The sequence below is a fragment of the Ptychodera flava genome, chromosome 4, assembly GCF_041260155.1.
Source record: "Ptychodera flava strain L36383 chromosome 4, AS_Pfla_20210202, whole genome shotgun sequence".
Lineage (NCBI taxonomy): Eukaryota > Metazoa > Hemichordata > Enteropneusta > Ptychoderidae > Ptychodera > Ptychodera flava.
In genome coordinates, this window is record NC_091931.1 from 26,789,410 (window position 1) to 26,803,053 (window position 13,644).

At 39.3% G+C, this 13,644-nt stretch overlaps 1 long non-coding RNA gene across 1 annotated transcript; it reads left to right on the plus strand.

Annotated features, from left to right (window-relative positions):
• Positions 1–7,206: 7,206 nt before the first annotated feature.
• Positions 7,207–12,213, plus strand: LOC139131319 (uncharacterized). Its single transcript, XR_011552102.1, has 3 exons — positions 7,207–7,265; positions 11,050–11,231; positions 12,018–12,213. It is a non-coding gene; the product is annotated as an uncharacterized lncRNA (long non-coding RNA).
• The last annotated feature ends 1,431 nt before the right edge of the window (positions 12,214–13,644 follow it).

Sequence of the window (13,644 nt, forward strand, 5' to 3'; positions counted from 1 at the left end):
TGGAAGAGTTTAAGACAAAATCCTACTACGAGAACAGTGCTGTTGACTAAAATAAACATATTTGGTTTTGAACATGGAGGTATTTTTTACCTCCATGGTTTTGAACTACACCCGATACAAGGACTAGATGTTACACGACAGCCTAAGTGTGCTACCTGCAGTCGACAGGCAAGTTCACGTTTCGCTGCATTTGTTTGGTGACCGCTAGGCCGACTGTTACCACGATATATCGTAATAACAAGTGTACATTTTATAAAACAGAGCGGTCTTATCATTAACAGTTTTGTCGAGTTGCACGATCCGTCGTGTATAGTCTCAGAGGCAGAGAGTTTGGGCTTCAAATTGTTTTGATGTATACTGTTTTACGACAGTCAGGCAAAACTCACCGTCATCCTGGACTGTATAGGCCTAAATGTCGCAAAAATTACGTCTTTTAAGATTTTACGGTATCATTAACTGATCATGTCGATGGTTTTCATCAGTATCAAGTGTCTGTCAAACTTTTCAGAGTCATTTTAATAACTTTAAGCTTTCTAAGGGCGATGAGACCCAGCAATCACTTTCTGCAGGCAAAACGTTTCGATCAGAAAATATGTGCCCTTCATGTTGTCTGCAATTTCTATACGATACTTGTCCTTTTAATTAAAAGTATAACTTCATCTGAGGCCACATTTAAGCATATTTATTTATTGAAAAGTTGTGAAAGTAATTAATCCATACGTTATATAAAAATACATACCAGGTATTTTCTCCCTTCTGTTTTACGTCACAATTAAAAAGTCGTAGTGATCAATGTTTGCATAAAAATTTATTCATACACTCCCCTTAATCATGACTGTTTTCAGGGTACTAAGTTATTCACTCACTCTTCTACCACCTGCGTTGGCTTATTTTAGAAGTGATTTCCAGCTCGCCAACCATTTTCAAATCACAATATTACATGCCCTGGTGTAGTGTACAATTGTGCACAGCAATGTAGAGAACACCATTCCCCATAGAAAGTCATGAGAGACAAACTTTCTCGTTTTCATCATCCACATGTAGTCCAGTGCATGAGCCTGTATTCCCCGGCCCCTGGGTGTTTGACATCATTTTATGGTCCGATAGTGGGGGATTTGATATGGCTAGAAAAAATGTCACATTCTCCTGTCAGTCCCATAGTCCCCCCCCCCCCGTGGTGGAAAACATTGATAAATGTGTGCGCATGATAGATCCTGTCAGATTCCAGATCATGTAGATGAATATTTCATGATCATTCACTTACACTATTCTGCAATTTATGTGAACAATAGTCTTTTGGAGTGAATACTTGCTGACTCTATTGATAAAAGGACATGAAAAATTAAATATTACAACATTCAAAAGCATAGTATTGATGGAGAAGTTGACTTTAATGGTCGTCAACAACTGCCTTTATTGAGGACCGGCAGTTTTCTGTAAGGACCTGAAGCTTTGGCTTGGTGCAGGTCCTTATGACCTGAAGCTATTTTCTCTTAATCTCGCACACTGAAATCGCCACATCATGACAAAAACTGTCAGCTACAACTCGGCGCCGTGTAGTTTTATCTGGTCAGCAAGTAGCTCCACAGGCGAAGTAGGCATTCATTGTGTCGATTTTTCCTGTCATGATCAAAAATTAATCATGAATACTTATAAATTATTAATATGAATGTTACAGAACAATAAAATCTTTTAACAAACGATGTCTATTTTGTGTAAATACCTTCTGGAAACCCATTTGTTGTTATAATTATGATTATTAACAATTTATGATTATGAATAATAAAATCACATTTTACACATTGCAATCTTCTTACGTACTCGTGAACAACCCCCTGGAAACCTTTGTTCATAATCTATTAATCTTTACGGTCCTGATACGGATTTTGCGGACCGAGGTTGTACGGCGGAAGCCCGAGCGTACGACCGAGGTTCGCAAAAACAGTTTACGGGCCGTAAAGGTTTTATCACATACCTTATTGAATGATAATTATATAAAATATTGTGCAAAGATTTGGAGATAGAAAAATTCATGCAATGTCAAACATTTATCGCCATTTTCATACATTTTTTTCGGAAAAGCGATGGCCGTATTCCATGGCGTATTGATACACATAATTACGTCATTTGTTTTAACAGAAATATTGTGTTACTGCCTTTAATTTTATGACGATTTCGCGATGAAATGACCGTGTACATGAAGCTGGGCGACGGCTAGGCTTAGCTTGTCTGTCGCATGATCGCACTCGATCTATTTATGATCAGTTCACTTTCAAATCTTTCAAAAACGCAGACATCACCGATAATATGCTTAGTCAACACTGAATCTTAATATGAAACCCTGAGAAATATCACCCGATTTCGCTAACTTCACAACGGTATTTACATACATTCTGATCATAATTTAGGATTCGAGTGCTTCGGGGTACTTTTGTAAGTATAAAATTATGACAGAAATATTGATTTTTTATCAAGAATATTCATGACCATACATTTATTAATAAGAGGGTCTGTACAACAACTGCATGAATTTGGCATGAAAACTGATCATCATTCAGGATTGGAGTGCAGTAGGGTACTTTCGTTAGTATACAATAATGACAGAAATATTTATTTTTTATCAACAGAGTTCATAATCATTATTTTTTTATTTTTTTACACTCTTGCCGATACTGATAATGCCTTGTACCCCTGTGATTTGATATTTGCATGAAAGCAATCATATTTTGAGTGTGGTACTCATTTTATATGTACATGTACAATAGGTCTGTATGAACTTTTTGGGAGCGCGGTGCTTGCGATAGGTTTTCTGATCTAAAACATAGTCCTTTAGTACTACTCACTAATAAGAGAGATCACATGCGAGGCTGCAGTCTCTACAATACCGCCGCTGTCCATCTGGTCGCTGAGGAAATTAGTCTCACCCTTCGCTGTCTCACTACAGTTGCGTCAACCGGCCGATCACCAAACGCACCTCCCTCACTGTCTCTGTGTCACTTCACATACACTCACTGTCGCCCGCTAGAAAGGCTCGTTGACTTGACTAACACAAAAGACTAACTTGTTAACTATACGTCGTCGCCACTTCACACAGATATTTAAATTCACCTCACTGTATTGCATACTCTAATATTCCATAATGTCAGCTATCGTATTAAAATCGTCAAAATATCGTCTGCGCTCACATTATTGTATAGGTAACTCCAAATAGCAAAACAGATTCAGAGATGTAATTTGATTACGTATATTGTATATGTATAAAGTCCGTCACACTAGAATATTAAGAACGAACAACTCACTGTGTATACGTGCACAAGCGCAGTTGGCATTATTTGTGTTGATTTTTCTTGTTATGATCACAAATTAATTATAAATAATAAAACCTTTTTTACAAACAATGTCGTCTACTTTGTGTAAACACCTTCTGGAAAACCCATGGTGTAATGACTTTCGTCATAGACTGAACATGAGTAATGGCGTCACTTGTGTATTTGTGCATAGAGTATGAAAGAGTTTCCATATGTAAGCAGAATACAATGTCTAAAATACAATTTATTAATCATAATCATAATTTATTAATTATTATAAGTATAACAACAATGGGTTTCTTGGTATTCGTACAAAACAGACGACATTGTTTGTAAAGAAGGGTTTTATTATTCTTAAATATTCCTATTAATAATTCATTAATATCGATAATTAATTTTGATTATAACAGGAAAAATCAACTCAAATATACTTCGCCTGTGGTAACTCATGAAGTGTAAGCTTATATTTCTGGTGCGTATGAGAAATTATGTCATCGACTCTTTCATCTATATTCTCCATTAAAGCTAGGTAGAGGGCGTGTTTTGTCGGCCTCTCTTCACCATACTTCGAAATGCAAAACTGATGCATTAACTTCTAAAATAGCAGCAATTTGACAAAAGTAATGTAAACAGAATCAGCAACTCTGTGTCTTTGATGCATGGTTATATTTATCTATCCAAAGCCGCTTCGCAAAAAGGGGATAGGTTGTAATTAGTTTCAAACCTAGCCTACGTCTTATGAATGGCAATGATGGTAATGTTGTGATATGTAAATACTTGTTTACTCCACTGCATTTTATGCCGCTGCGATCATCTATTTCTACATGACGTCATCAGTTTGTGTTCACTACGGACTTGCCGTTGTTTTGGTGCGTATTTATTGAACTGGCAGTAAATAACGGTCTAGTAAAAATGTTCGCAATAATGAAACGGGTTTGCAGCAAACTCGGTCAAATTCTGCCTATGTCTAAATTATGGGCAGAGAGTGTACGTTGGGGGTTTCATTGGGTCAAACATAGGGAACTGCACCAAAGTCAGTCCCCAGGGGTAGGGGTGTCTTGTCTCTGGACAGGGCTCTTCTTGCTATGGTTTATTCTATTTTAATGTGTCTTACTATGATATATTGCCAATAATGAGTTATATTACCAACGTTTCTTGCAGCTTTAGTGTCTTTGCCTTATGTTAGCGCTGGTTTTGTCGCGATTTCTTTTTTCGTATTTGTCCTTTGACAATCTTTAGCGAAGTTTTGTCACTGTGTTGCATCTATTATCTTACCAGTTTGATTGCCAAATTCGCCAAGGCAAGCAAGGGTAGTAATTTAGTCTATTATCTGATGAGTTTGAGTGCCTAATTTGCCAAAGTAAGCAAGGTAAATTACTAATCTGTGGACGCTGTCACCAGATTGTCATCGGATTAACTTTGACAGAGTCAACAACGAACGCACCAGCAAGGTATAACAGGAGGTACCATAACATCACATACATACCAACATAAACATCAATACAAACAACAGCAACAAGAACCAGATTTCTGGGTTCCCTGTGGGCTAACCATAATCTCTACTCCCATACCACTATCTAATACAAAAGTAAGTAGTTGTTTTAGAATATTGAACGTTACATAGTAAGTTTTTAGGCTCATGCTGAATATTCGTCGCGTGATTTCCGGACCAAAGTTCTTGGGCTTATTCAAAATATGAGCGAAGTCGTGTCAGATCAAATCTGTTCTGGCCCTAGTTCGGTTTGCGATGGCGTTGCTTTGACCGAAATCTCGCAACATCAACCTCAACACTTAAAATTGGCGGTTGATATATTTGGCAGCTAACTGCCGGATGAAATTTCCGTCAAAAATACCAAACTTCTACTCGGCAACAGTTTGAAAATATATGAAGTATTTGTATCGATGTTTTTCACACATCGACGGCGGTTTTGATAAAGTTCCTGTCAGGACTAGCTGCTGCTAGTATACGGCCACCAGAAACGCCAGTTTAATACATTCCAAACTTGGAAAAGGATGTTGCGCATGTTGACGACAACAAACGAGGGCCCGAAGGCCCTCAGATCACGTGACCCGTCTGTTCGACCATCCTAATTCATTGCCTTTTCATTATCGTTAGCATTATACAGTGCCCGCCGTGGAATCCGATTCAAAAGTACATGGTGGGTGAATTTGGATATAAACGTGTCCAGACTTGTCACATTGCATACTTCCTGCTTGCAGCAGAACGAATCGCGCATCGCTGTTTACGCTTTGAATTCATTTTGGGTTACCTGAAACCGTTGTTCGTCGTCGTTTGTTTGTTTGTCGTTCGCAATGACTTGACACATCCTTGACGTGCCAGCCTGTTGGATATGCAGAGCTGTTGCATCGTAAAATTGCAAGACAACTCTCTTCAAGACTAGGAACAGGACGACGGTCAGAATGGCTTCACCGCAAGACATCCCAGGGTGTTCACGAGGTGAGATTGGCGCGCTTTGTTTGCTATCAGCAGTCAAACGATTCGACCAATTTCTTCACGCTATACTGTAGCGGCTAGATATCACCTGAGAATGCTAAGGATGAATGCCATACATAACGAAGATAGCATGTCGTTTGTCGTTACGATGACTCCCCCATGTAAGGCTGGACTTATTGTGTTAAATTTTATTGGGCAATAATCGATAACGTGTATTTTTGGTTGAAACCTTGGACAAGGCGTCGACGTCAGTGTTACGTATTTCTGTACTTCATGAAGGATAGCAGACACAAACTTCATAATTTTTCCTGTTTTGGACTTTACAATAACGCAGTACCGGAATCTGATTGGAGGCATGACGGAACGGCATTATGATATCAATCACCATTCCTCTTTTAACGCGAATTGTCCTTGTCGCTCAAGAATGACGCCAGTGCGTTTAGAACTTGCTTTCTTCAGAATAACGTGAACACACTTTACTGTCACTACTGTATCTAGGTCACATTATTCTAACTCATAACACGGATTTTGTTTCTCATGAGACAACCAGAGCCTGTTAAAATTGTCCCACTTAATCTTACTCTCCCGTTTAAAATCCGAGTGAATGTAATTTTAGACACGTTGGCTGTACTCCGTCCTTTGTCATTCGTCGGAAGGTATGAGTTGATCAACAGGAGGAAGTAAATGTAAATAAAATGAAATGAACTGCTGAAGGCCAAAGACGTGTTCTAATTCACGTTACGTCATTGGTTGAAGTCTCTTGCAACACCGAACGTGTTGGCTTCAATTTCTTGATGAAAACGAAGTGTATATATATATAGATGGATGTGTCTATATATATATATATATATATATATATATATATATATATATATATATATATATATATATATATATATATATATATATATATATATATAATATTGGGTTCTTATATAGCGCACATATCCACAAGTACATGTGCTCAAGGCGCTTTACAATTATTTATTATTACCCCTGGTCACTGGACCTAATATGATACCACTCAACTCCCTGGGGAGCAAACTACAGCTCACATGTGCAGCCAATAAGCGCAGCAGAGCTATATACACACATTACAACCACTGTCCTACCAGGTACCCATCCCTCCTGGGTGGGGGGGAGCAATGAGGAATAAAGTGCCTTGCTCAAGGACACAACACCATGGCCATGCCGGGGCTCGAACTCACCATCCTGTGATCCTGTGATCGTGAGTACACTTCTCTAGCCACTGGCCCATGATGCCCATGATATATATATATATATATATATATATATATATATATATATATATATTATATAAAATATATATATATATATATATATATATATATATATATATATATATATATCGGAATGAATAAAATTGCACACGTCTACTGATCTGCTTGTATATTTTCTCTTTATTCTGTTGATAATTTTGATAGGATTTCATCAGGTTGAAGATGTCTACAAAGGGAGAATACAGACAAGTACAGAACAATGTAAGGCTAGTGTTGATCCTAATTAAATGCTAAACGGACTTTATAGGCTGAGTAAATTAGAAAGTTACAAAAGATATAGAGTATGACAATTCTTACCGTTTAAACGGTAAGAATTGTCATACTCTATATCTTTTGTAACTTTTGTAAGGATGCAATAAATTCAATGACTCAACGGTTCCTCAACGTGCCGGTTCAGTCTCTTTTCGTGCATAGAAGACGAACAAAAGCCTTGCCGCTTACGTTCCCTTCAAAAGTAGTTTGGTAGAAAAGTCTTTGTAAAGAGCTGCTTTTGTGAATGTTGTTATTGTGGCGATGTAGTAGATTACAGAGCAGAGAAAACGGAGTTTCGCTCCACTGCCTATATGAGTTTGCGTGGTGTTATCGCCATGTATGGGGGCGTTGTCGCGAGATTCACAGTTTTGGCCGCCTCGTGAGATTCGCCCTGTGATGAATTATTCATGAGATCAAGAGTCCGGTTCTGATTGATTATTCCTAAGATGACGCCACAGTGATTTGCAAAATGGAATGTCGCACGAGTGATTCTTTATCCGTGAAACTCACACCACGGCCTTTATTAACGATATAGTTTTGGTAATGACAACTATGCTGCTGAATTCCAGCTAAAACTTTCACAATCACCTGTTGCGTTCACCCTTACAAGGGATCTCTGGCTCGTGTTTTCCTAATTTGCACATGAACAGATACTTGTAGAGGCGAGGAAAAAATTAGGTGACCTTAGCAATTAGGACACACACCCCATTCTGTGTCCTATTAAAGTGGCACTCCCATTTGGTAACATTTTTAAAACACATTTTTTAATGCCAACGGTCGATATTTGACGTAGCGACTGTGCGCTGATCGCGAGATATCGATAAAAACATGTCATTTCCCGAGCGTATTTTTCACATCCCGAAGTTTTACGATCGTTTCTGATTTTGACCCGAAGTCCCCCGAAGGTTTGTTGTTGTGCTGATTGACAATATTCTAGGGAATCCATAATAATATCGAACAACGCAATTAATTTACCTCTCACTGCGAAGACTTTATATACAGCATTATGCCTTTACCTCAAGTAAGTTTTTAAAACTTCTCCTTAGTTTTTGTCGTTTCATTACTCTAAATCAGTTGTATTATATTTTTAACCCATACCGAATAAACATCATTTTTTACGTGTCAAATATTAACCGCCTTCGATGACTACATTTTGTCGTCTGCCAAACAACACCCCGCGCGCGTGGTATGCGTCTGTGTATACCACGCGGCGGCCGCTCAACCGCAGGTAAACCGCAGGTAACTGTGCTCGTCACTTATGCGAATTCTGGTGGAAACAGCAAACTTTGTTTTCCGGTTTTTTTTCAGCCAAGTCAGTAAGACTCAGCTTTTTTCCCACTGCACTGGGCATGGCCGACACTGACGCAAGTAGTACTGTGGCGTACAACAGCGTCAGTGTAGATTTGTACTCAATAGCTTAGTTGACAATGGCACCAGTGCCGAACGCTCGATGTTCGGAAGCTGAATTTAGGTGGGCCACCAAAATTCAAACTTTTACTTTTATGAGGACATGTTTTATCGATATCACGCGATCCGCGCGCAGTCGCAACGTTAAATATCGACCATTGGCATTAAAAAAATGTCTTTTAAAAAAGTTACCAAGTGGGAGTGCCTCTTATACGTTCAGCTTTCTTGATCAAGAAGTGAATTCTAGTCTGGACTAGTGTTCAAAAGAAAACAATAACAGCGTATTTTACACGTAGAGATTCTGTGTTGACAAGCTATAGACAGTGAGTGTTTCAACATGCAGTTGACATAAAAACGAAAAGTAAAAAAAACAGCTAAAGTTGCAGCAACTTGCCCTCGAAAAAAAAGAAAGATATAGGGAAAGCCGGTGTGGCTGAAATAGGGCGTAGTTTATAAACTTTCATCGTAAATTCCACACGGTCGGCCTGGATTTGTCTGGCCTGGCATTGTCTCCCCAGTCAACCTGTGCGTGAAAAAAAACTGTCCAGCATTTCGCCAACAGCTTAAAAATCGCACGGACCACCAGAATGTGGATGCCACTAGCGCTGTTCTGACGAGTCCGGGGAATAAGTGTTTGTGGTTGACCTCCGGTAATAGCAATCCCTCTCATAAATAAGGATAACAATTGTGTGCTATTTAGCCCAGAGGTAGGTAGGCATTGCATTGTTATCGCCCAAACAATAAGGTCAGTTGGTTGTGCTTAACCAAGGACAAGAAGCAATATCAATCTTATCATCGATCCGACTTTTATAGAGTATTCAATTTCACTGAAAGTCGAGCCTCTATGGTAACATTAGCATAAAAGAACCGCGGGACATTGACGTCATCAGAGCATAAAGGTACACAATACCACAGACAAATAGAAAACAGACTACTAGCAACGCGGCATGCCTTTCGTTCCATGGTCGTCTCGGTAGACTATGGCCTTTTCATATTAAAATGACCTTCAAAGGTGTTAAACGTTTTGGAGACTTTGTTTGTGGTTGATAATTGCGCGAGATTATGCGAAAAATACGACGAGATGGCATCGTGCTGCCAGTCGCGTAGCAACCATAGTTACTTTGTGAGCTCTCAGGGCAGAAACACTGCTTCACGCCAATCAAAACATAACACGCCAGCAGTTTCATAAACATGTCCTTCCTTGACGAACGTGTAAAAGACGGTATGACTGACCGTAAACCATTGAGTAAAACCAGACAGTATCGATAAAAGACTTTCAAATTTGGTTCAAACACACTCATTATATATTCATAAAAATATGAGAGGAATTTTTAAAATGGTAAAACTCACTTTCCTGAAGCTCAAAACACTCCCGTTTTCGCCAGCACGCCAATTCCGCTCAGCACCACACGACAACAATAACACAAATTATGCCAAAATACTTTCGCTAACAATTTTGGCGAAAATCCGAAAATTACCGACCTTCGGAAAACAGAGGCGAGAGTTCCCTGAGGCGAGGCGAACATGGATGGGTTAAGTAACCGCTTCACGCCTTGAACAACACCCGTTCCTAGTCTGTTTCTATATTGTCTGTGACAATACACGGTGTAAATTTCGGAGTCAGACAATTAAGATGGCTGCAAAGGTGAATACACGGGTCAACATATTCCCAAGCTTCAAGAATCCTTGGAATTAACTGAAGCTGTCCGACACGTGAGACGAAAATGTGATTGGCAGATCTTAACTGGGCCAGTTCTGAAACTAAACGATGATCGATACACACTGCGGTTCATGTCAGTTCATGCAGGCACGCATGAGCGTAGCTTTCATTCTGCACTGAGTGCAACTATAGATGACACAATTGTCCATACTTCCGTGTGTGCAGTCGTGACAAGATTTTATGAACAATTTGACACACATGTTATATTCACTATAAGAGGCAGGCGTTTATTATATGGTTCTTTTCCACTCCTGCACAGCTGAACACAGGGATCGTTATCACAGGGTGAATACCAAATTTGGTGCATGGAATGCGGACGCGCCAATGTTAATGACTTACATGTAACGTTCCAGTTCGACTTTGTTGTTAAACTTATTCCCATTTTGTTATACAGATACGTTATCCTGGTACGGATTAGTGTGACAAAAATGTTAGTTTTCACACCCCTGACTACTACATGAATTTGAACTTCCAATGTTCACCGACTTCTATTTAGTTAATACCAATCAATACTATACTGAGCCAATGAACCCCTCCCCTCTATAAATTATGAAGGCCCATGATGTACGTACACACAGTAGGATCGTCGACATATTGTCATTGCAGACATACACTCGATCATCGATCATGTGGCAGCAAAACTGACAACAGAAGAGAGCGTATCTATCATGAAGATCTGTTCTGGTATACTGCCCTCTTCCGCCGAATTCAGGGACGTCATGGAAGGGCTCTACACGAAAGGGGTACTCAGACAAGATAATCTTCACTATCTTGAATTCCTTCTCAAGGTAAGATGGTCACGGAAGATAATTTTAAGCAGTATACCTTCTTAGCCGGAGGATCATCTGAATGTAGGCAATGAAACAGGAAAGGGGTAATACTTGAACATAAAACTTATATAACTCGGGACTGGACGTTAATTGTCAGAGTTGTAGAGGGTTTGATGTTTTTGAAATACAAGTATGAAGAAAATACTTGTGCATCCCTCTGAAAATAAGACAAAGAATGTTTTAGGGAGAGATCAGATTACCGTGGCAGTTACTCTGTCTTTTTCATTTCTTCATATTATTTTATAGCGTACACATCTATATTTAAAGCTGCGGGGCATGGGAAAAGGGTATTATGTTCGTGGTTTTCAATGTTTTGCATGTTTGACTGTCAGGCACAAAAACTAACACCCTCCCAAATAAACGTTGGAAGGTTAATAAGTCTTCAGAAACCCTCGCAAAAACGGCACACTTCACATTTTTGTATTTATTTATTTATTTATTTATTTATTTATTTACTTATTTATTTATTTTATTTATTTATTTATTCGCGGTTTAAGTTTTATCTGACAAATAAAAACCATCTGTAAAATGCACGAGAAAGTTATAAATCTTAAACAGAATATATGCATATAAAGTAGACTGGGATGTAAATAACAAAACGAAAAGTATAGAGTAGGATATCCTCTAGTAATTTCAATCCTGTCGTAATTAGCAACCTTTACATGACAAAAGAGTTCGCACTTCAACCGCGGAACCATTTCAAAATTAATAGTTACGTTATCATTCTTTTCGTTCCTTGCATAGAAGGTTGGCCGTGACGACATATGGGCACAGGTCTTAACTATTGGCCAGGATGAATTAAAACCACCAAAACAAGAAAGAGGTGATCTACCTTACCCTGTGAGCGACAGCGCCCCCTCCTGGAGTGCTGAAGGTGTCATTTGTGTCTAGTGCAGCTAGCCAAGGGTCACGAAGTCGAATTTCCCGTACCGACAAAAAGGTACCGCAACCTCTGTGTTTTTGTGTTTTATGTAATGTTGTAGTCACAGGCGCTTGGCACATTGCCGGGATAATAATCGTATTTAATATGTAGAATGTCCATATACGACTTGATTATTCAATAAAAGAATCACCGTACGTGATATTAAGTGAAGGCCTATAGGTCTACATGTTGACTGGCATTATACCGGGCGAGTTGCTATGGCTGCCTGACTCAGGCCCGGCGAACGCACTGCATAATCATCAATGTGTAGAATGTCTACATGACTTGATTATTTAATAAAGAATAACGGTACGTGATATTACTGTACATGTCGGCTAGCTTAACCGAGCGGCTTTAGCTGCATGGCTTGGGCCCGGCGTCCACTGCCGCATAGACATGAACTCAAGGCGAGAAAGCTTTTCACAGTCTGATTTCATAAATCGCGAAATTCACGAACTCTGAGCCTTTCCGGTGGTAAAAACTGTGCATTCTCGACCGCGGGCCATCCGGGTACTTGCTCGGGCCAGAGCCAGGCAGCCATAAGCCTACACTTATATCACGTACGGTGATTCTTTTATTGAATAATCAAGTCGTATATAGACATTATACATATTAAATACGATTATTATCCCAGCAATGTGCCAAGCGCCTGTGGTTGTAGTTACATACATTTCACAACTCCTGTACATTTCACAACTCCTAAGAAAAGGTAGAGCTTGCAACTAGAACGATGACTTTCGAGTAAGACACATTTCTTCGGATGAGACAGGGATTCTCAGGTCATTTGAGAAGTTCTATGGTAAATTCGCATATTTGATGTAAAAATATGACACATTTTTTTTGAAATGATGCACAACATTCCTGTCTTTAACTTGCAACATGGTAGTTTTTGCCGAATTACACTAAATTTGTCACCTTTGGTCAATCCTGACGGGTCTAGTATGCAAGCAAGGTACGCTTACTCATTCTGGGCACCTGGTACCTCCGCTGAGGGGCTAATGTGCAGCATCTAGAAGCTGTTATCCGAATTGGTAGCTGAATCTTACCGTTAAAATTAAAACAATACAAATAGACTCCCTAAGTCGCAGTGAATACTGACAATGGACCAATCACAGATAACCATATTAGCACCCTGCACATCAGCAGCCGTTGAGTAGTAGTCAAGATGACGCTGTTGTTGTCATTTTTCAGTTGCATATTGGACCTGGTAAATTATTCGTGTATCTTAATGGTAATGGCCATTAGACTTCTTTTGATGTCATATTGACTCCGAATAAGAATTTGTACATTGCAGTTTGAACTCTCCAGGGTACTCAAATGGGGAGGGGGCGAGTGCCCCCCCCCGGGATACACACCAACTTGCAGTCATTAAAACCTGCTGACATTTTAAAACTCTTCTCAGATTGGAAGGTGTGCCCTCAGATTCTTTCACGGATGCTACACAAACCT